General features: G+C 42.1%; 1 long non-coding RNA gene across 1 annotated transcript in view; it reads left to right on the forward strand.

The window, feature by feature from the left end:
• LOC311515042 overlaps window positions 1–21,762 on the forward strand; it is a 29,050-nt gene that overhangs the window by 7,114 nt on the left and 174 nt on the right. Inside the window, exon 2 of the long non-coding RNA XR_014710034.1 lies at window positions 21,531–21,668. This is a non-coding gene — a long non-coding RNA (uncharacterized lncRNA). The remainder of the gene's footprint in view (window positions 1–21,530; window positions 21,669–21,762) is intronic.

The raw sequence follows: 21,762 nt of genomic DNA on the forward strand, positions 1-21,762 counted from the left end.
CCAACTTTCCAATCTGTGAAAACCGGACACTGAGCGAACCTCCCCTGCTCTACCTCTTCCCACCTAAGGCCCTGCCCTGCTTTGCCTCTTCCCTCGTGGCTCTGTCCCCCACTTCTCTTCCCGCCCCCATCGGTCGAAAACCAGACACCTGGAAACCCTAGGGAAGACCCAGGCTGGGGAGGGATTCCAGAGAGAGTATAAAATGACAGAAACTGAACAGCCCCCAAGAGGGGTTGTCAAGGTTCCTTCCCCACTCTGAACTCTAAGGTACAGATGTGGGGACCTGCATGAAAGACCCCCTAAGCTTATTCTGACCAGTTTAGGTTAAAAACTTCCCCAAGGTACAAACTTTGCCTTGTCCTTGAACCCTATGCTGCCACCACCAAGCGTGTTAAACAAAGAACAGGGAAAGAGCCCACTTGGAGACATCTTTCCCCAAAATATCCCCCCAAACCCTACACCCCCTTTCCTGGGGAAGGCTTGATAAAAATCCTCACCAATTTGTACAGGTGAACACAGACCCAAACCCTTGGATCTTAAGAACAAGGAAAAAGCAATCAGGTTCTTGAAAGAAGAATTTTAATTAAAAAAAAGGTAAAAGAATCACCTCTGTAAAATCAGGATGGTAAATACCTTACAGAGTAATCAGATTCAAAACATAGAGAATCCCTCTAGGCAAAACCTTAAGTTACAAAAAGACACAAAAACAGGAATATACATTTCATCCAGCACAGTTTATTTTACCAGCCATTAAACAGAAGGAAATCTAACGAATTTCTAGCTAGATTACTTACTAACTAACAGAAGTTCTGAGACTGCATTCCTGATCCGTTCCCGGCAAAAGCATCATGGCAAAGACGAACCCTTTGTTTCCCCCCACTCCAGAGTTGAAAGTATCTTGTCTCCTCATTGGTCATTTTGGTCAGGTGCCAGCGAGGTTATCTTAGCTTCTTAACCCTTTACAGGTGAAAGGGTTTTGCCTCTTGCCAGGAGGGATTTTATAGCACTGTATACAGAAAAGTGGTTACTCTTCCCTTTATTTTTATGACAGGGCTGGATTGCTTAGCTCAAGAGGAGCAGAAGATTTTATTTTTGGTTTGTTTGGACTTTAATCCCCTGGAAGGGTTGACTGTTATGTGACTTAGTACAGGGCTAAAGTCACCTCAGTAGCTGAGTGTGCTGAAAGATGTGTGGGATGGTGAAGACAAAGGAGAGGAACGGAGGAAAGGTGTCTGCAGGAGCATGTTTCAGCACAGCGGGGAAGGTTCAGAGACTGCACCCTGCTACCCTGGACTTAAAGGCCCTGATTCCAAAAAGCACTTCTAGTCAGGAAAGTGCTTGGGTCCCATTGAAGTCCTGAGGAGGGGCGCCTTGAGTGCATGCTTGACTTCTGTAGAATCGTGACTTAGGTGAGATCAGAATCTGGTCAAATTTTAACCCATATCATTAATGTGTTGTGTGTGTGCGCTCACACCCACACACGGAAATTGCTCTCTAATTCCACTGACAATAATAGGATTGAGATGCTTTTGTGATTTCTTCACTGCTTTGTGCAATGCTTTTACTTCTTCCACTTTCTCATCAGTCTTAGCTTGTTTACATTTTTCCTTTAGTATTCTTCTTTCACAGACTTGACCAGCTTTCCTCTATTTGCTTACAATTTCCAGTTACTTCCTCCACTGCATTTTGTGTTGTGTCCTTGAATAGTTCCCATCCATTCTGTAGTGAGATTTCTTCACTGCAGAGTAATGGCCTGAAATACCCCCAAGTACTACTTTGTATGCCTCCCTCATAAGTTATCCTTTAATTTATCAAGATCAAATTTGGCTCCAGTTGCACCCATCATTTTCTCGGACTTTAACTTAATTGTAACCTTTCCCACCAGTAGTTTATGATCACTGCCACATCGGAGGTTAGTGCCAGTGGTGATTGTCTGTGCTTTTTACTGATAACAATGTGGTGTCAGGAGTAAGGCCCTCAGCTGCGCCATATTCTTGGCACCCTAACAAGCTAGCTAGGCAGCTTGATGGACCACCCTGCCTAATTGGCTGAAGAAGTTAGCAGGCTGGTTCTTAAACTCAGCAGCAGCAGTAGCTTGCTGGGTGCTCAGTGCCCATGGATTCTCTGCCTCCCTGTGCTCAGCTCTCACTAAGCCCTGCTTTTGCTTTGCTCCTCCACAGCTTCAGCCCAGATCCATCCTACACCCAGCCTTGCTCCTGCCTCAGAACCGGCCCACTCCTGTCTTCCATGCCCCTGATGATCTGGTTCAGACCCTCAGCTCTGATTCCTGACTCTGACTCTGTCTTAATTCTTGGCTCTGGCATTTGGATTCTGACTCTAGTTCTGGTCTTTGGACCTGCTTCTTGGTTTTGGCCCTGTCTCAATCCCTGGTTCTGGCATTTGGACTCTCACCACTAGGCATGACTCCCCACTCTGACCACGATGCCTGACTGCCTACAACCTGGTCTCCTGACATGTGGTCAGTCTGGTTTGTGGTTTAACCGTCTTCTGCTGAGTTCCATGTAACCTTGTGCATGTCTTTGTGAGGAAACCAAGTATCACCAATAATCAGTGCATGTTATAGCACAGTGGTTCTCAAACTGTGGGTCAGGACCCCTTTTTAATGGGGTCACCAGGGCTGGCGTTAGACTTGTTGGGGCCCTGGGGCTGAAGCCCAAGTCTGAGACCTGCGCAGGGCTCAGGCTTGGACTTCAGCCCTGGGCTCAGGTTACAGGCCCCTCCCATCCAGGCCTGAAGCCCTTGGGTTTCAACTTTGGCCCCTTTTGGCCCGGGGGAGCCAGGTCTTAGGTGGGCTGAAGCTTTGGCCCCCCTCCTGGGGTCGCATAGTAATTTTTGTTGTCAGAAGGGAGTCGTGGTGCAATGAAGTTTTTGAGAACCCCTGTTATAGCAAGTTCTTACCTTTCTCTATTATTGTTTGCTATCCTAATGCCATGTGGTCCAGCTCTGTTCATTTGCTTACCATATCTGCCACAAATCTTTGCATTCATATCTCCCGTTATTAGGATCATAGCTTGATCAGGAATCTCATCTACAATGCTATCTAGCTGTTGATAAATCTGTCCTTCTCTTCCTCTTCTCCTGCTTTTGTTTGTGTATGTAACAGCAGATCACAGTTTTGCATGGTTTATTGTAGGTAGTAGTAAACCTTGCTATGACAATCTGCTCAGACACCAGTTTCCAGCTGTTCGATGAAGTTGCTGTTCTCTTGCCCACTGCTGTAGCAACCTTATCTCTATGCTTCACTTGCCCACTTGAATGTCCAGAGTAAAGGACAGTGTAATTTCCAAGTGTCGACTTTCCTGTACCTAGGCAATGCATCTCCTGTGTGGCAGCAAGGGAAACTTGTGACAAGTATCAGAGGATAGCCATGTTAGTCTGTATCCACAAAAACAACAAGGAGTCCGGTGGCACCTTAAAGACTAACAGATTATTTCAGCATAGGCTTTCGTGGGTCTGAAGTGCATCTGAAGAAGTGGGGTTTTTACCCACAAAAGCTTATGCTCAAATAAATCTGTTAGTTTTTAAGGTGCCACCAGACTCCTTGTTGTTTTTAAGGGAAACTTGTAACTTCCTTAACTCCTCTGTTACTAGCTGAGCCTGGCCTGACGCAAATAGAGTTCTATCATTCCCGCTCGCAATATGTGTAATGTGTTTAGCCGTTATCTGAAATCTATGACCATTTCTATTTGCTAGTGGATCAGAATCCATATAAATCTGTTTGGTTCGCAGTACTGTTTCTATAACAAGTGAGTTTCAGATGTAATGTCTTGTTGGGCCAGTCTGCCCTGTCCAGGTCATGGGAATGCCATGCCATAGCCTACTGGCATGCTAGGAACAGGTATCAGCAGTTCCACCCTCTTCAGCTTGCCTTCCAAAAGCATTGCACAAAGCAGTGCATAAATCACAACGATTGGACAAGCAAAAGTTTTGGAAGGAAGGGGCTCAAAAACTAGAGGAGGCATGAAGAAAATAATATACAAAAAGGTTAAATTGCATGGAAACACAATCAGGCCAATGATGAATGCAGTAAAAAAGACTACCGGTGAACTGAGAACAAATGCCAAATAGATGCTGAGAGTATGGAAGGAGCATTTTGAAAAAGTGCTGAACCCTGTCACTGATCCAGATGCAAGCATTTTAGACATCCTAGAAAACAGAGCAACTTGCAAGGCAGTGTGGATATCAGCACTGAACTGTAATCAGAAGAAGAAATAGGAAGAGCAGTGAAGCAATTAGAAAATGAGAGCTGCAGGAATATACAATATAACTGCTGAGCTGCTAAAAGCTGGTGGGACGAGTGCTATCAGAGCATTAGAAAAAATATTCAAGAAGGTATGGGGGCAAGAAGAGATACTAGCTGAATGGTACAACTACTGCCTTTAGACAATCATGAAGAAAGGAGTTACTGATGATCCCCATTAATTATATTGATGTCAGTACTGGGAAAAATCATGATGAAAGCAGTTAACAGATTAAGGCCAATTTTAGAGGAAATAGGCAAGGAACAGCGTGGGTTTAGACCAGGCCAAAGTTGCATTAATCAGATATTCATGCTCAGATAGTTGATGGTGGGGGAAAATGAAAATGGGTTTTAAAGATGTTTGCAGTTTTCATTGACTTCACAAGCATTTGATTCAGTTTGGAGGGAAGCATTATGGAAAGTAGCAAAGTCATATGGAGTTCCAGATAACTGCAATTATAAAAGCTAAGTACTAAAAGTTATAAGAATTGGTGGAAAATTGAAGCAACTGGCTCAAGTCAAATGGTGTAAGATATTCTCTTCTCTACTTTGGAGAATTGGTGTAGTCAACTAGGACTTACAATTAATGCCAAGAAGATCAAGTGGTTGCATGTTGGAAAAGGAACAACAGATAGTGTTGAAATATATCAGTCCTGAAGTCATAGAACCTGTAAAATCTTGTATGTACCCAGGAAGCTTGATTAGTGCCAATGGAAGTTAAAAGGAGGTGTGTCTTAGCTATGAGTGTTGCACAGAAACAGATGAAATTATGGACTGATAAAAACATTGTTTGGACCAAAGTGAAAATTTATCAAAGCAGTGTACTAACAACATTACTCTATGGTCTGGGAGCAGCTGCATTAAATGAAACAGACCTCAGAAGGCTGGAGGAAGTAGAGATCAGAGTTCTTTGAAAGATGATAGGTGTAAAGTAGAAGGAGCTTAAGAAAAATGATGTTAGGAGAGCGGGATGTGAAATCAGGGTACAGGTTTGGCTAGAACCAAAAAGATTGCAATGATGGGGACGCTGTCAGTGGTATAGTCCTGAATGAGCTGTACACTACTGGAACACCCCCACTGGAGTGACCTCACACAAATGTGTGGAGGATGCCATTTGGCTCTCCAAAATGGTATCTTCCAGGTGGCGTGACCTTGCACCTATGGTAAGTGTGAGATGACACTGTGCGGAGGGTGCCATTTTGAAAGAAAAATAGCATCCTCTGTGCAGCAAAAGTGCCAGAATGATGTTCCGGCTCTGCTACACCTCGGGACACTGCAGAAGACAAGCAGATGGTAAGCTGGTAGGATGCCAAAGAAAGTGCACACAACCAAGCTCAGTCCAAACTAGATCTGACCATCAGCTAGATGTCAGGACATCATATGCAGAGACATGACCAGGCTGGGCTTAATGAAGGAACAAGCCATGGACAGGAATTAATGACAATGCTGAACTGCTCCCTTTGTCTGTAAAGATGTTTAGGGATGAAAAGAAGGTTTTGTGACTTAGCAATTCGGATACCAAGAACTAAAACAGTATAAATGCTTACGTGCAGCTGTGTGCATTTTGCCTCTGGCCTTCAAGTGAACAAGTTATGATGAAAATCTGACCATAATCCCAGAAATTCCAGTTGTAAAGAGTCTTGGAATTTATCTTGTAAAAGTCCTTTAAGTCTTTGAACTTTTTGTTCCTTACTGGCTTTGTACATTGTCTATTCAATCTGTACATCATTATTTATTGCTACATGGTACTTACTCCTGTGTGACTGTGGATAGGCTATATTGAAATCTTTGTGACCAAATATATCCTACTGAATAGTGTGGCTGGGGCCCATTCTTTTATGCTGCAGTTGTATGGAATATTCTGATTGTCACCTGAATACTGGTGAGAGGTGCCAGACCAACAGCCCTAGAGTCTTTTTATTCAGAGAACAGGTACAGCCTGGAAGTTGTAGCACAAACTTTCCTCTGCCAACCATGAAATGGAGGGGCCTCATCTAAGTAAAACAGTTGCTGCATCCCATCTCAGAACTGGCTGAATTTTAGTGGCCAGCAAATGACCCCTTATCTACATCACCAGGGTGTTGTGATACTTAAGCGTTCTATATATGATAGGGTTTTTATGTCAATCTCCATGCTCATTTTGTCCTCAGCCTCTTTGTTTTATCATCTGTTGACGAGGAAATGGAGCCACCATCTTATTTAATATATTCCATTGGTCATCAGAAGGTAACAACTTTTAGTCACTGTTCACCTGACATGTACCAGTAACACAAAGGTGAAAGGAGGAGTGCTGGAACAATTTGTATAGTGGAGGTGCTGTTTGAATCATTGAACCAAACTGTAAACCCTGTGTATGATGGAAATCACTTCAAGCCAGGGGATCTGGCAGCACTCCCAGCATCCCTAGTTCTAGCACCTGTGGGTAAAAGGCTCCATAAAACCACAGTCGCTAGAGCTACCCAGTTCACTGTGATGCCTCTTGATTTGGTATTTTAAAAATATAACCCTTTGTTCTTATGTAGCAATTTTTATCCAAATATCAAAACACTTTACAAAAGTTAAGACCACTAGGGACTCTGTTACTGATCACGTGTAGATGCTCTGGTGATGGGGGGGGGGGGAAGGCAACATAAAAACCCTATCATATATAGAACGCTTAAGTATCACAACACCCTGGTGATGTAGATAAGGGGTCATTTGCTGGCCACTAAAATGTGGCCAGTTCTGAGATGGGATGCAGCAACTGTTTTATAGCGCAGCAGTTCAGAGTAGGAAGCGATGAAGAATACATTGTCTAATTGCAAGTGCCGGAACACTTAGATTAAAATGTAATTAGCTGATCTGGAGCCTGGCCAGATCACTGGAGTTAAAAAACGCCTACTTTTACAAAATTCACCATGGGATCCTTACTGATCACACAAGTGTCAGTTTTACCGCTCATGTGAAAGATGACGCATTTAGCAGCACTGTGCCCCTGACACATTGTTGGGCATCGATTCCATATTGACCTAGACAGGTGGAATTCTTCATACCAGTGCTATATTCTACAGCACTTGGAGATGTCCTGTCTAGGTATTGACTGAACCGGCTATAGCTTCTGAGATCTGACAGGTTCACAATACAATGCAGGATGCTGCTATCTTTTCATTATCTGTTGTTTTACAAGAGGTCATTAAGACTGAGACTAATGTGGTGATCCTTTTTGGGAAATACTTATATAGACATTGGAGAGAGATCTGATAGCAATGGAATTATTATAAAACTATTAAACTACTTAATTTTGAACCGTCAATAAAATAAAATAACAAATCAAAAGTCAAAACAGCCCATTTATTACTGTAATGTTCTTAAATAAGCATGGGAATAGTTTTTTCAGGATGGAAATGCATGTTTTCAGGTATTAACTCAATTAATATTGCACTTCAAACAGTTAACTCATCTTCAAAGACACTGCACCAAAACATTGGTAGCTGGATACAATGTAGATTGCTCGCTGCACAGGATGTCCAGCACAGCATGCATTAAACATCAGAGACCAGAAGTTTTTTGGTTACGAAATCTTCTGTTAGTCAAATCAGAAAACAATAATTACTTTCAGTTTGGAGAAATAAATACACTTAGCAATGCAAACCACCTTCTTCCTTCTTTTTGTTTTTGTTTCTTAATAGAGACTTCTGCAAATTGAATGGCTATAGTTATTCCAAAAATATGTTTGCAGTAAGGCTAGGGTTTTAAAAAACGGATACCTATTGTTTAATATGGATCTAGGAGCCTAATTTTAGCTGGCAATTGTTGAAAACCTTGGACTGGAAGTTGACAAGGCCTGCTTTTCAAAGATGCTGAGCACCTGCAGCTCCCATTGACTTGAACTGGAGGTCTGAGAACTTGGCATATCCGAAAATCAGACTCTTAATGAGCCAATTGGAAAACAATGCAGGTCTCCACTTGATGCACCAATGTATTTTTTCATAGCTTCATAAGTTTAAATGAGTTATATTTTCTAGTCCCAGAGGGAGACTTTTTCTTTGAAAATAAAAATGTTTTGTATACTGGTCCTTGAAAAAGTCAACAGAAAAGACAATTACACATTTTATTGCACTAATGTTTAAATTACACCAGCTTTTGGACAAAAATGTTGTGGTGTAAGATACTTTAGATTAGAACACAGAATGTAAACTTCAGATAAAGGTGTTATCTATTATCAATAATATTTGTCAAATTTTGCTCTAAACTGGTGTGAATCAGGATTGGCAGAAGCTGCCCCAAAAAATCTTAGCTGTTTTCTCAGCCTACTTCCCTAGCACATACATCATTTGAGTTGAAATGCACTTTCAATCAGCTTTGCCTGTTTCCCCGCAGGATTTAGTGTTATGCAATATTTGGCCAGAGATTAATGCATTCAAACAGTTTTCCTTCTAATTTTACTATTTGGAATCCTATGCCAGAAATGATTACCTTTGTGTCGCAGAACATCAAGGACTCAATGCCTTTAGAACGTACAGCCATGTATATAGGGTGTTGAGGGGTACCGCATCAGAACTAGTCCTCAATGAGTCCTGACTGAGGTAAGCACATGCTTAAGTTGAACCTGATTCAGCTAGACCACCTAAGCACATGCTTAGAGAGACAAAGAGGGTAAGGTAATATCTTTTATTGGACCAACTTTGGCTGGTGAGAGTGACAAGCCTGTCATTCTCACCAATAAAAGAAAAGGAGTACTAGTGGCACCTTAGAGACTAACCAATTTATTTGAGCATAAGCTTTCGTGAGCTACAGCTCACTTCATCGGAGAAGCACAAAAGCTTATGCTCAAATAAATTGGTTAGTCTCTAAGGTGCCACAAGTCCTCCTTTTCTTTTTGCGAATACAGACTAACACGGCTGCTACTCTGAAACCTGTCATTCTCACCAATAAGAAGTTGGTCCAGTAAAATATATTACTTCATCCATCTTGTCTCTAATATCCTGGGATGGACACAGCTACAACTACATTGCATAAGCATATGTTTAACTTTCAGCATGTGCTTACATCCTGTTTACTTTAGTGGGATTCAAGCAAAAACTTGTTAAGCATAATGCTTTGCTGAATAGGGGTAGCTTGCTGCATCAGGGCCTCTAGTGGTGGAGCACACACCGGTTCTGGCTGGAAGTTCAGTTGTGGCTCCTGCATTTCCTTTTTAGAGTTATAGGGCTGGCTATGTTGGCTACACCCAACGGCCTGTGCAGAAAGGCATCAGGCCTAATTCTGGCCCCTTTGGATTTTGTATTGGTACCGGTGCTGCTAGCACTCCTTCAGCCCTTGCGTTTGAGGACTAAGTTCTTGGCTGTTTCAGCTGTGCTGGTAGGTACATGAGAAAGAGGAAGGGCTTTTTGTATCCTTTGTTTCCGTTGCACAACCACACAGCCAGTCATGGGGCCAGATTTTCCCACCCTTCTGTAACCCACCAGTGAGTGTGTGTTACAGGTCCTACTCTCTACTGCGCCACAGAGCATATGGGCTGTGACAGTCCCCAGCTACAGAGCCTTGTTTCTTTAGCTTAAGTTGTAGCATCTCATGCTCTTAATTCTGGAGGTCCCCAGTGCATCGGCCAAGATGGTGGCCATCACACTTACGTGGAATTATCTTACTACATGAGCACTACTCATGAAATAAACTACTAGTTGATGTAAATGAGCGTGGCAGAATCAGGCCTCTAATTATTAACAGCATCGGGATTGAAATAATTTAAGTATTGTCAAATTTCCGTTCTGATCACTCTGTTCCAGAAAGACACTGCCAGCCTCCTTTTCCCAGAAGTTTTGTAACAGACTGACCACTCTGTACCTGTTCTACTGCTCTGTACTGAATCAAATACTGATCTTCAGACCTGCTTGTATGTATGCAATTTCCATCTCCTGGCTAAAGCACCAACTCAGCAAAGCAATTAAGCACTTGCTTATGTACCATTCAGTGCTGAAGAGGGATGGAATTAAGCATGTGTTTAAAGTTAATGGTTGCATAAGACATGCTGGTGTTTTGCTCAGTAAGAGCCTTAAAAGGTGGAGGTACTCATTTGACTTACTAGATAGAGACCTATTTTTTGGAGGCAAAGGTCATGAGTTATTTTCCTGAGGTTTTTTTTTGTTGGGTTGGTACCTGATGTACATGGTGTTTGCATGTATATGGCCATGCCATTGATTATTATCCAACCTCAAAATCTGGGTACTACAGAGATAGGATCGAATCACTTTACAACGAATCCTGTCCCTTACAAATACTGCTCTCTTCTGAAATCTCTCAAGTGTCGTCAGAGAGACAGATGTTTATCGTCAACTTATCGCCTTGAACCACTGGTTGAGGCAAGGATGGAGAATAACTATTTAATGGAACATGCAATTGATTTGGAAGATATCCGTGTAGGAATAGCTTTACTGATACCTGCAAACATGCTCTGTTTGACTTGTTGAATCCAAATCTGTTGAAATGAAGTGCTATAGAAACAGCCTCCCCATCACTTTAATACCATATGATTTTCTTTCTGCTAAATTCCAGGAACTGCAGTTTTACTAGAGTCTGCCCTTCTGAATGCCCTTTAGGTTTTTTGGCTATCAACATTACTTGTTGGGCTGGTTAGAAAATGGGGGGGAAAATGCACAAAATGTTTAATTTTCATCAGCATTTTCCAACCAAAAATGATTATCTCAATTCTCTGGCTTGTGATAGGTCTGTTATAACAATTATCAAAACGTTTAATGTTTTCTCTAGTGACTTGCTAACATATTTTGCCACCAGGATAAATATGGTATAATTCTAATGAATTACTACAGATTTACGTTGGTGTAACTGAAATTATGCATTCAATATCCTGTTTCAGGTTAGTAAAAATAAAAGCATGCTGTAGGTTTTGTGGAAGTGTACAAGATTTAAAAAAAACATGAAAACAGGTTGTTATGCTGCGGGGAGGTGAAGCCTTATTGAACCTGGTGGGCATACTAGTTGTCCTTTGTTTTTACATTTATCCTGAATAATCAAGCTCCTTTGTGGAATAGATGGCTGACATAATAGAAGCCACCACAATGTAAAGTTGGAATAGGAGTTGAGCCATGCAGTACAAGGGGTTTTCACTGGGGTCTGAATGCAAATGCAGGGGGATGGGGATGGTCGGAGGGGGGAGGGGAAGGGGAAGGGGAAGGGGTGGAAGGAGTGTGACACTGCAGAAGCACAAAGGAGCCGCAGAGAAGTATTTGTAGTGTGATCTCTCAGAAAAAGCTGAGAGAGAGAGCGAGAGAGCGTACTTTTGGGTAGACTGTTGGATAGAAAGAGCTTTGGAAGTATGAGCAAAGAAACTGGTTCCTGCTGTCCTTAGGGAAATAGAACTTTGTGTACATTCTTTGTAAATAAACAGCATTGCATCAAAGAAATACCTAAAAAGAAAAGGAGGACTTGTGGCACCTTAGAGACTAACCAATTTATTAGAGCATAAGCTTTCGTGAGCTACAGCTCACTTCCTCAGATGCATATCGTGGAAACTGCAGCAGGCTTTATATATACACAGAGAATATGAAACAATACCTATTCCCACCCCACTGTCCTGCTGGTAATAGCTTATCTAAAGTGATTTCCAGCACAAATCCAGGTTTTCTCACCCTCCACCCCCCCACACAAATTCACTCTCCTGCTGGTGATAGCCCATCCAAAGTGACAACTCTTTACACAATGTGCATGACAATCAAGCTGGGCTATTTCCTGCATAAATCCAGGTTCTCACATCCCCCCACCCCCATACACACAGAAACTCACTCTCCTGCTGGTAATAGCTCATCCAAACTGACCACTCTTCAAGTTAAAATCCAAGTTAAACCAGAACATCTGGGGGGGGGGGTAGGAAAAAACAAGAGGAAACAGGCTACCTTGCATAATGACTTAGCCACTCCAAGTCTCTATTTAAGCCTAAATTAATAGTATCCAATTTGCAAATGAATTCCAATTCAGCAGTTTCTCGCTGGAGTCTGGATTTGAAGTTTTTTTGTTTTAAGATAGCGACCTTCATGTCTGTGATCGCGTGACCAGAGAGATTGAAGTGTTCTCCGACTGGTTTATGAATGTTACAATTCTTGACATCTGATTTGTGTCCATTTATTCTTTTACGTAGAGACTGTCCAGTTTGACCAATGTACATGGCAGAGGGGCATTGCTGGCACATGATGGCATATATCACATTGGTGGATGTGCAGGTGAACGAGCCTCTGATAGTGTGGCTGATGTTATTAGGCCCTGTGATGGTGTCCCCTGAATAGATATGTGGGCACAGTTGGCAACGGGCTTTGTTGCAAGGATAAGTTCCTGGGTTAGTGGTTCTGTTGTGTGGTATGTGGTTGTTGGTGAGTATTTGCTTCAGGTTGCGGGGCTGTCTGTAGGCAAGGACTGGCCTGTCTCCCAAGATTTGTGAGAGTGTTGGGTCATCCTTTAGGATAGGTTGTAGATCCTTAATAATGCGTTGGAGGGGTTTTAGTTGGGGGCTGAAGGTGACGGCTAGTGGCGTTCTGTTATTTTCTTTGTTAGGCCTGTCCTGTAGTAGGTAACTTCTGGGAACTCTTCTGGCTCTATCAATCTGTTTCTTTACTTCTGCAGGTGGGTATTGTAGTTGTAAGAAAGCTTGACAGAGATCTTGTAGGTGTTTGTCTCTGTCTGAGGGGTTGGAGCAAATGCGGTTGTATCGCAGAGCTTGGCTGTAGACGATGGATCGTGTGGTGTGGTCAGGGTGAAAGCTGGAGGCATGCAGGTAGGAATAGCGGTCAGTAGGTTTCCGGTATAGGGTGGTGTTTATGTGACCATTGTTTATTAGCACTGTAGTGTCCAGGAAGTGGATCTCTTGTGTGGACTGGACCAGGCTGAGGTTGGTGGTGGGATGGAAATTGTTGAAATCATGGTGGAATTCCTCAAGGGCTTCTTTTCCATGGGTCCAGATGATGAAGATGTCATCAATATAGCGCAAGTAGAGTAGGGGCTTTAGGGGACGAGAGCTGAGGAAGCGTTGTTCTAAATCAGCCATAAAAATGTTGGCATACTGTGGGGCCATGCGGGTACCCATAGCAGTGCCGCTGATCTGAAGGTATACATTGTCCCCAAATGTGAAGTAGTTATGGGTAAGGACAAAGTCACAAAGTTCAGCCACCAGGTTAGCCGTGACATTATCGGGGATAGTGTTCTTGACGGCTTGTAGTCCATCTTTGTGTGGAATGTTGGTGTAGAGGGCTTCTACATCCATAGTGGCCAGGATGGTGTTATCAGGAAGATCACCGATGGATTGTAGTTTCCTCAGGAAGTCAGTGGTGTCTCGAAGGTAGCTGGGAGTGCTGGTAGCGTAGGGCCTGAGGAGGGAGTCTACATAGCCAGACAATCCTGCTGTCAGGGTGCCAATGCCTGAGATGATGGGGCGCCCAGGATTTCCAGGTTTATGGATCTTGGGTAGTAGATAGAATATCCCAGGTCGGGGTTCCAGGGGTGTGTCTGTGCGGATTTGATCTTGTGCTTTTTCAGGAAGTTTCTTGAGCAAATGCTGTAGTTGCTTTTGGTAACTCTCAGTGGGATCAGAGGGTAATGGCTTGTAGAAACTCGTGTTGGAGAGCTGCCGAGCAGCCTCTTGTTCATATTCCGACCTATTCATGACGACAACAGCACCTCCTTTGTCAGCCTTTTTGATTATGATGTCAGAGTTGTTTCTGAGCTGTGGATGGCATTGCGTTCCGCATGGCTGAGGTTATGGGGCAAGTGATGCTGCTTTTCCACAATTTCAGCCCGTGCACGTCGGCGGAAGCACTCTATGTAGAAGTCCAGTCTGCTGTTTCGACCTTCAGGAGGAGTCCACCTAGAATCCCTCTTTCTGTAGTGTTGGTAGGGAGACCTCTGTGGATTAGTATGCTGTTCAGAGGTATTTTGGAAATATTCCTTGAGTCGGAGACGTCGAAAATAGGATTCTAGGTCACCACAGAACTGTATCATGTTCGTGGGGGTGGAGGGGCAGAAGGAGAGGCCCCGAGATAGAACAGCTGCTTCTGCTGGGCTGAGAGTATAGTTGGATAGGTTAACAATATTGCTAGGTGGGTTGAGGGAACCATTGCTGTGGCCCCTTGTAGCATGTAGTAGTTTAGAAAGTTTAGTGTCCTTTTTCTTTTGTAGAGAAGCAAAATGTGCGTTGTAAATGGCTTGTCTAGTTTTAGTAAAATCCAGCCACGAGGAAGTTTGTGTGGAAGGTTGGTTTTTTCTCCATCATCAATTTCTCCCCCTAGTGGAAACAACTCACAAGTCCCCCATATATTCACTACTTGCTCAGATCAAAAGGGATAACAATATTATGAATTCTTTGGTTTGCTTGTTCTTAGATAAAGAATAGATCTGCTGGAGTAAAGAACCATAAAGGCTGAAAATACTGTTTTGTTGGCTCAGAGCTAGCTATCAGTAGATCTAGAAAATAAGAGTGTTTGTTGTTACACAGGTTTCAGAGTAGCAGCCGTGTTAGTCTGTATTCGCAAAAAGAAAAGGAGTACTTGTGGCACCTTAGAGACTAACCAATTTATTTGAGCATAAGCTTTCGTGAGCTACAGCTCACTTCATTAGATGCATCACTTCATTGGATGTAGCTCACGAAAGCTTATGCTCAAATAAATTGGTTAGTCTCTAAGGTGCCACAAGTACTCCTTTTCTTTTTATTGTTACACAATACTTAGAATTCAGTTATTTGCACAAATCATTTTAATTTTTCTCTGATTAGGATTTAAAAATAAGCAATTAGATATTCTGTAAGGTGCTTAGGAAATTTTTATGATTAAAATCAGCATTTACTCTGTATATATGCAACCTCACATCTATACTTGTAAGAGGACCATGTTTCCTGAAGCAGTTTCAAACCACTTCAAGCTAGAACAGTTTTAAGCTACTTTATGTTTCAAATGTGGATGGTGTCCAGCTGTGTCAATGAATTTTTTAATTATGGCCATGAGCCAAGATCCAAATTTTAAGAACTTGCTTACGTCATTCATATGCTATGATGAATAGGGCTGCTTTCCTGAACTGTGGTCCGTATTTGGAAATATCTTTAAAATTTAGACTCAACCACCCTTCTTAAACAGTTTTAACATATCTGGCCCCCCAGGTATGTTAACTTGAACCAGTTAATTTTTGTTAAACACATTTAAACTTGAAATGATTTGACATCAGATTTAAAACCATTTGAGGAAAATGATCCCCTTATAAATATAGAAGGGGCTTAATTAGTATTAAACTGCAAAGATCAGATTCTCAGGTGGGGTAAATTGGCAAAGTTTCTTGACTTTAATGAAAGGATGTGATTTACATTAGCTCAGGGTTTGACTCTGATAACAAATATAAAATTATCTTAGAGCAAGCTAAAGTCAAGGAAATGTAATACAGCTACAGCATGAACAATACTATTGACTTGCAACACCATCTGCTGGAAGACAGAAAATAAAAACAAAAAGAAAAGGAGGACTTGTGGCACCTTAGAGACTAACCAATTTATTTGAGCATGAGCTTTCGTGAGCTACAGCTCACTTCATCGGATGCATACCGTGGAGACTGCAGCAGATATTATATACACGCAGAGATCATGAAACTATACCTCCTCCCACCCCACTGTCCTGCTGGTAATAGCTTATCTAAAGTGATCATCAAGTTGGGCCATTTCCAGCACAAATCCAGGTTTTCTCACCCTCCACCCCCCCACACACAAACTCACTCTCCTGCTGGTAATAGCCCATCCAAAGTGACAACTCTCTTCACAATGTGCATGATAATCAAGGTGGGCCATTTCCTGCACAAATCCAGGTTCTCTCACCCCCTCACCCCCCTCCAAAAACCACACACACAAACTCACTCTCCTGCTGGTATCAGCAGGAGAGTGAGTTTGTGTCTGTGGTTTTTGGAGGAGGGTGAGGGGGTGAGAGAACCTGGATTTTTCTCTGAAAAAAATCAAATTCCAAGTTTGCCAGTAAGAAAAGAGCCTGAGTAGTAGTCAACTAAAGAATGGAAGGGAACAGTTTACCTAGGAAGTTACAAGAGCCTATATTAAAATGGAGAGCTACTTTTACCCTTTTGTCTGCTTGCTTCTGGCAAAGGCTGACTCAGGAATAGAGGGGGAATTTCTTGGGGTGCAGCAACTCTGCTGGCTTGGAAAAGTGTGCACTACATCACCTGTTCCTCTCTGTGTTAGACAATTCCTGTGTCTCTGTTTCTACAGTTTAAAACCTTTAAAAATATCTTTCTTTACAGCTGAATATAGAAATTGCCAGAATCTAGTCCTGTACTTTTTTATTTAAAAGCAAACAAACAGCGAATTGGGGATGTTTGCACTAAAATGATATGAATCAGTGTCTGTATTTCTTCATATTTATATGCCAAACAAATGTATAAAAATCTGCATTAAAATAACGATTAGTAAGTGTGCAAAATTGAGCAATGGAAAGTTAGGAAATGCCAGGATTCAGGTAGTTTGAACACTGCACATGCATTTTGACACAGTCTTTAATAACACATTTGCACTGTTTTTTTTCCACAGGCGCCCTCATTCAGTGGTAATTGAAGTTTTGTTTGTTGTTTGCCTTCAGGCACTGTGCAGCTGTGTACATACTTTGCAACATGAACATACCAAGTCAGGTTCCAGGTCTCGGTCCTTATTTTCAAGGTGCTCAATGGCCAGGGTCCAGTATCTCTAAAGTACCAGGCTGACAGGTCCTATTTCTCAGGCACCATGAAGTTTTCTACGATAAGGTTAGGTTTGTTTGTGCAGGAGATAGAGCTTTCTCAGGGGACAGTCTGTGACAGTGGAACAAACTCCCAAAGGAACTAAGGACCATGACAAACCTCCCTACCTTTCCCAGTGCAAAGTGCATTTCTTCAACCTGACTTCTCTAATATAAATACATGAGCAATATGTACACTTAACCTCACTCCCAAACAAACCAGAAATCAAAGCCCTACCAAAACAAAACAATCCACTGCACACACAATTCTCCCCATGAGAAGAGGATGAGAGAGAATGAACTGGACATGACAAATGTTATTTGCAATCATGTTGTAGCCATGTCGGTCTCAGGATATTAGACAAGGTGGGTAAGGTATAGGGTGACCAGATAGTAAGTATGAAAAATCGGGATGGGGGGAGGGGTTTAATAGGCACCTAAACCCTGAATATCGGGACTGTGCCTATAAAATTAGGACATCTGGTCACCCTAGCTGAGGTAATATCTTCTATTGGACCAACTTCTGTTGGTGAAAGAAACAATCTTTCAAGGACCTGAAGAAGAACTCTGGAGTTCTTTCATCAACAGAAGTTAGTCCAATAAAAGATATTACCATGACAGATGTTAGTCATATTATTAATGTACTAGGGGAAGCTGCTCAGATACTGCACTGATGATAGTATAAGAACCTATATAGAATAGAGTGAAGGAGAAAGAGAGAGCTGCTTCTTGGGATTATCCTTTCCCTTGTCCCTAATGATCCTATTTGCTAAAAAATATATGCATTCTTAGTGCTGTTGTAGCTTTGTGCAAAAGTGTGAATTGTCTCAGTAGATTCTGATGTATTTTATCCTGTAGGCAAAGATATCTAAAACAGGGAATATAAATAACACAGGTTATGCAAACCCACACCACTAGGTGGAAGCAGATATTTTGAATTGTCATTTATTGAGAAACTGTTTCAAAAAGCGAAGTAATGTTCTTGGAATTCTGCTTTAAGCCATAAGGCACACAGCTAAGCAGAGTCATCTATAGAGTGCTGGATCTTTAATTTTTTTCCATGAAAGAACATGCTTAAAATCCCTTTAATAAATTGTGTTATCTTCACTCTCCTATTTGTCTGTGCTGTGACGGAAAAATATAATTGTCTGTTAATAATGGCTTTTATTTGAAGCAGAGAGTTAGAAAACATGTTTGTAAAATGCTTTGAAGAAGAAAATCTCTCTAGAAACGCAAATTATTATTATTGTTGTTATTGGGTCAAATTCTACAGTCCTTTCTCAGATCCTCAGAGGTATTGAGGCTCTTAGCTCCCATCGATTTCAGTGGAAGTTAGGAGTCTAAATACCCTTAAGGATCTGGGTCTCATACCCTACTAAGACAAAACTTTGACTGACTTTAATTCAACCTAGCACTGAGTTGGGTTAAGCCCTATATCTTACTGTACGTTATACAGAACCTTTTAGCTAGCAGGAGTAAATCTGCTAACTATTTTTGTAGTAATGCATTTTCTCCATTTACCACATTTGTTTTCTTGCTTCCTCAGGCATTTTGGGCCTTGTACATAATGTGTATAAATGGTATATTTATCATCCTCTCTGACTGTAATGTGTTTTAAGTGATGGTGTGTTGTAAAGCTTCATTCAGTATGGGCTGATCCGTTGATCCTCATTAGTGAGACAAGTGTATGAATTGCAACCCCAAGACCTGCTATGGGCTAGCTGCAGTGAACAAGCATTATTAAAATTACCTGTGCTCCTACAAGATGCTGCATTTTTGAAAGGCCTGACTTTATGGAGCCAGGTGTAGACAGTGAGGGGTGCATAACAGCACAGAGACAGGCAAACTCTGTGATGACCATGCCCGTAGCTTCTTGTGGAAGTGGTCTCCTGTTTATGTACTAAAAATGGAGTAGGCCTCAACTGTGTGCCACTGCGTACTTTCCATCTTGTTTCAGAGTAGCAGCGATGTTAGTCTGTATCCGCAAAAAGAACAGGAGTACTTGTGGCTCCTTAGAGACTAACAAATTTATTTGAGCATAAGCTTTCATGGGCTACAGCCCACTTCATCGGATGCATAGACTGAAACATACGGTAAGAAGATATATTGAATAATTTTGAATCTATTTCCCCATCTTAAGTATCCTCACACCTTCTTGTCAACTGTCTAAATGGGCCATCTTGATTATCAGTACAAAAGTTTTTTTCTCCTGCTGATAATAGCTCATCTTAATTAATTAGCCTCATACAGTTGGTATGGCTACTTCCACCTTTCATGTTCTCTGTATGTATATATATATATCTTCTTACTATATGTTCCATTCTATGCAGTCGATGATGTGGCTGTAGCCCACAAAACTTTATGCTCAAATAAATTTGTTAGTCTCTAAGGTGCCACAAGTACTCCTGTTCTTTTTCCATCTTGTGCAATTGTACAAGTTCCCAGTTTACACAATGGTATGGAACAGGGGCTTAGTCACATCAGACCCTGAATTAGGGAGAAAGTTCCCTAAATATGTAGCATTACATTAGTTATATACTGGTACCTGGTCAAAGGGGCCTTTTTTGCTTACTTTATTATTCTCTTGTCTGTTTGTTGTGCTGTTAATAGGTGTTAATTAATGACAGTTAAGGACCATCTTGTTCTGTGTCTGTATAGCCTAGCACAATGGGATACTGGTCTGTGACTGGGACTATGAGGCAGTACTGCAATACAAATAATCACATGCTGATCTACAGAAATACTTTTGTACCTTGACGATCCCCACTGGCTTAAGAGAGCGAGCTGTATTAGTCATTGAAAATGGAAGTATGTGAACTGCGGTTTAACTCAGTCCCCTTGTTTCCTGCACTGAGTGTTCTTTCTGCTCAATACACTCAATGGTAGGCATGTCCACATAATAGGGTTATGAAGATGGGTCGATGGGAGAGTTTGACTTCCTTAGCCATGGGATGCTGTTGTAGGAAGGAGGTTTGCTGGGAAGAGATGGGGTCCGTCTGACCAAGAAGGGGAAGAACATTTTCATGCACTGACCAACCTTATGAGACGGGCTTTAAACTAAGTTCAGAGAGGGGGCAAGTGACAAAAGCCACCAGGTAAAAAAGGTGATCTTAATAGAGGACTAGATATTTGGGGAGAAGTAGATGTGGAAAATTACAGTAGAGTTATAAGAAAAGGAGGACTTGTGGCACCTTAGAGACTAACATTTATTTGAGCATAAGCTTTCGTGATGCATCCGATGAAGTGAGCTGTAGCTCACAAAAGCTTATGCTCAAATAAATTTGTTAGTCTCTAATGTGCCACGAGTCCTCCTTGTCTTTTTGCGGATACAGACTAACACGGCTGCTACTCTGAAACCAGTAGAGTTATAGGAGCAACAAGAGGGAAAAACATAGAGGCATCTGCTTAACATCTTAGAAATCGATACACAAATGCTAGGAGTAATAATAATGGGGAATAAACAGTAAGAACTGGGAGTTTTAGTTCATAAGTCATAACTGAGCTTAACTGGCATCACAGATACTTGATGGGATAAATCTCATGACTGGAATATTGGTACAGAGGGGTATAGCACGGATAATAGGGAAATCCCTGATGAGCCCCCAGCTGTGAGAGGGAGGGATGTTGCGCCCCCACGTCTTCCACAAACACAGACCGCTTTGAGACTTTCTTGCTTGTAAACACCAACATGTAGTCTATTTAATCCCCCTACCAATAGATAGCACCTTTACATTGTATCTCAGCTTTCTAACCTCTTCTCCAAAAGTGGGGGGAGGGAGGGTATGGTGTTTCCACTCAGAGAACTCACTTTCTCAGGCTCTCCTAGCTTTTTGTCTTTCTTTTTCTCTTAGGGTGACCAGACAGCAAGTGTAAAAAATCAGGACAGGGGGTGGGAGGTAATAGGCACCTGTATAAGATAAAGCCCCAAATATTGGGACATCTGGTCACCCTAGTTTCTCTCTCTGTCTGTTCCCCTCAAAGGGCTCCTGCCTGTGTCCTTTTATACAGTTTCCCTGTTAATGGGATAATTGGTTCCTTGACTCACTAGCCCCAATCTGGCCTGGTAATCAGGGTACACCTCTGTCCAATTAGGCCTTCTGTGGGGAACCAAATTAGTACTAATAGTGACCAGAGTGCTGACTCAAGTGCAAGCCCACAGCACTCTGTCACATCATATCTGGAGATATTACCCAAAATGTCCATTAGTGATCACCACACTCTATGCCCCTAGTTTTTCGGTCCTGATCATGTATTTTTTCCATATCACTGTACTTTGCTAGTGCCCATACTCCTTGCAGAAAGAGAAAAATGACTGCAAAATGTTGTCCCTAGCAAAACTAGTCATATGAGATGTATGAGACTGAAACTTACCTCCTGGTATCAAGTCCTTCCAGGGACACTGGTCTCCAGGCTATTGTCAATGGATGAACTGTCGATGAACAGCAGACCTGACAAGTAACCGGGGTTTCCAGACTCTGTTCAGGCTGCACCTTCCTTCTGATTGCTGCAGTTCTGTGCCTCTCTTTCACCAGGCTTTCTATCGAAGCATTAGATTCTGTGCTTTTCAAGGGTGTGAATGAGAGACTGGTGAGAGCACTCAGGAAGCAGAGAACTTGGATTCTTCTTGAAAACCCCAAGACTCACCATGAGGGGGTGTATCTGCTGGTGAGGTAAGAGATCTAGGAGGCATCATTTCATGCTTGGGGATCAGTAACCAATAGAGTGGCTGAGAGGGAACTTCCAGTTTATAGCTTTGTGGGGGGT

Source organism: Lepidochelys olivacea, assembly GCF_965140295.1.
Source record: "Lepidochelys olivacea isolate rLepOli2 genome assembly, chromosome: 1".
NCBI classification, from domain to species: Eukaryota; Metazoa; Chordata; order Testudines; family Cheloniidae; genus Lepidochelys; species Lepidochelys olivacea.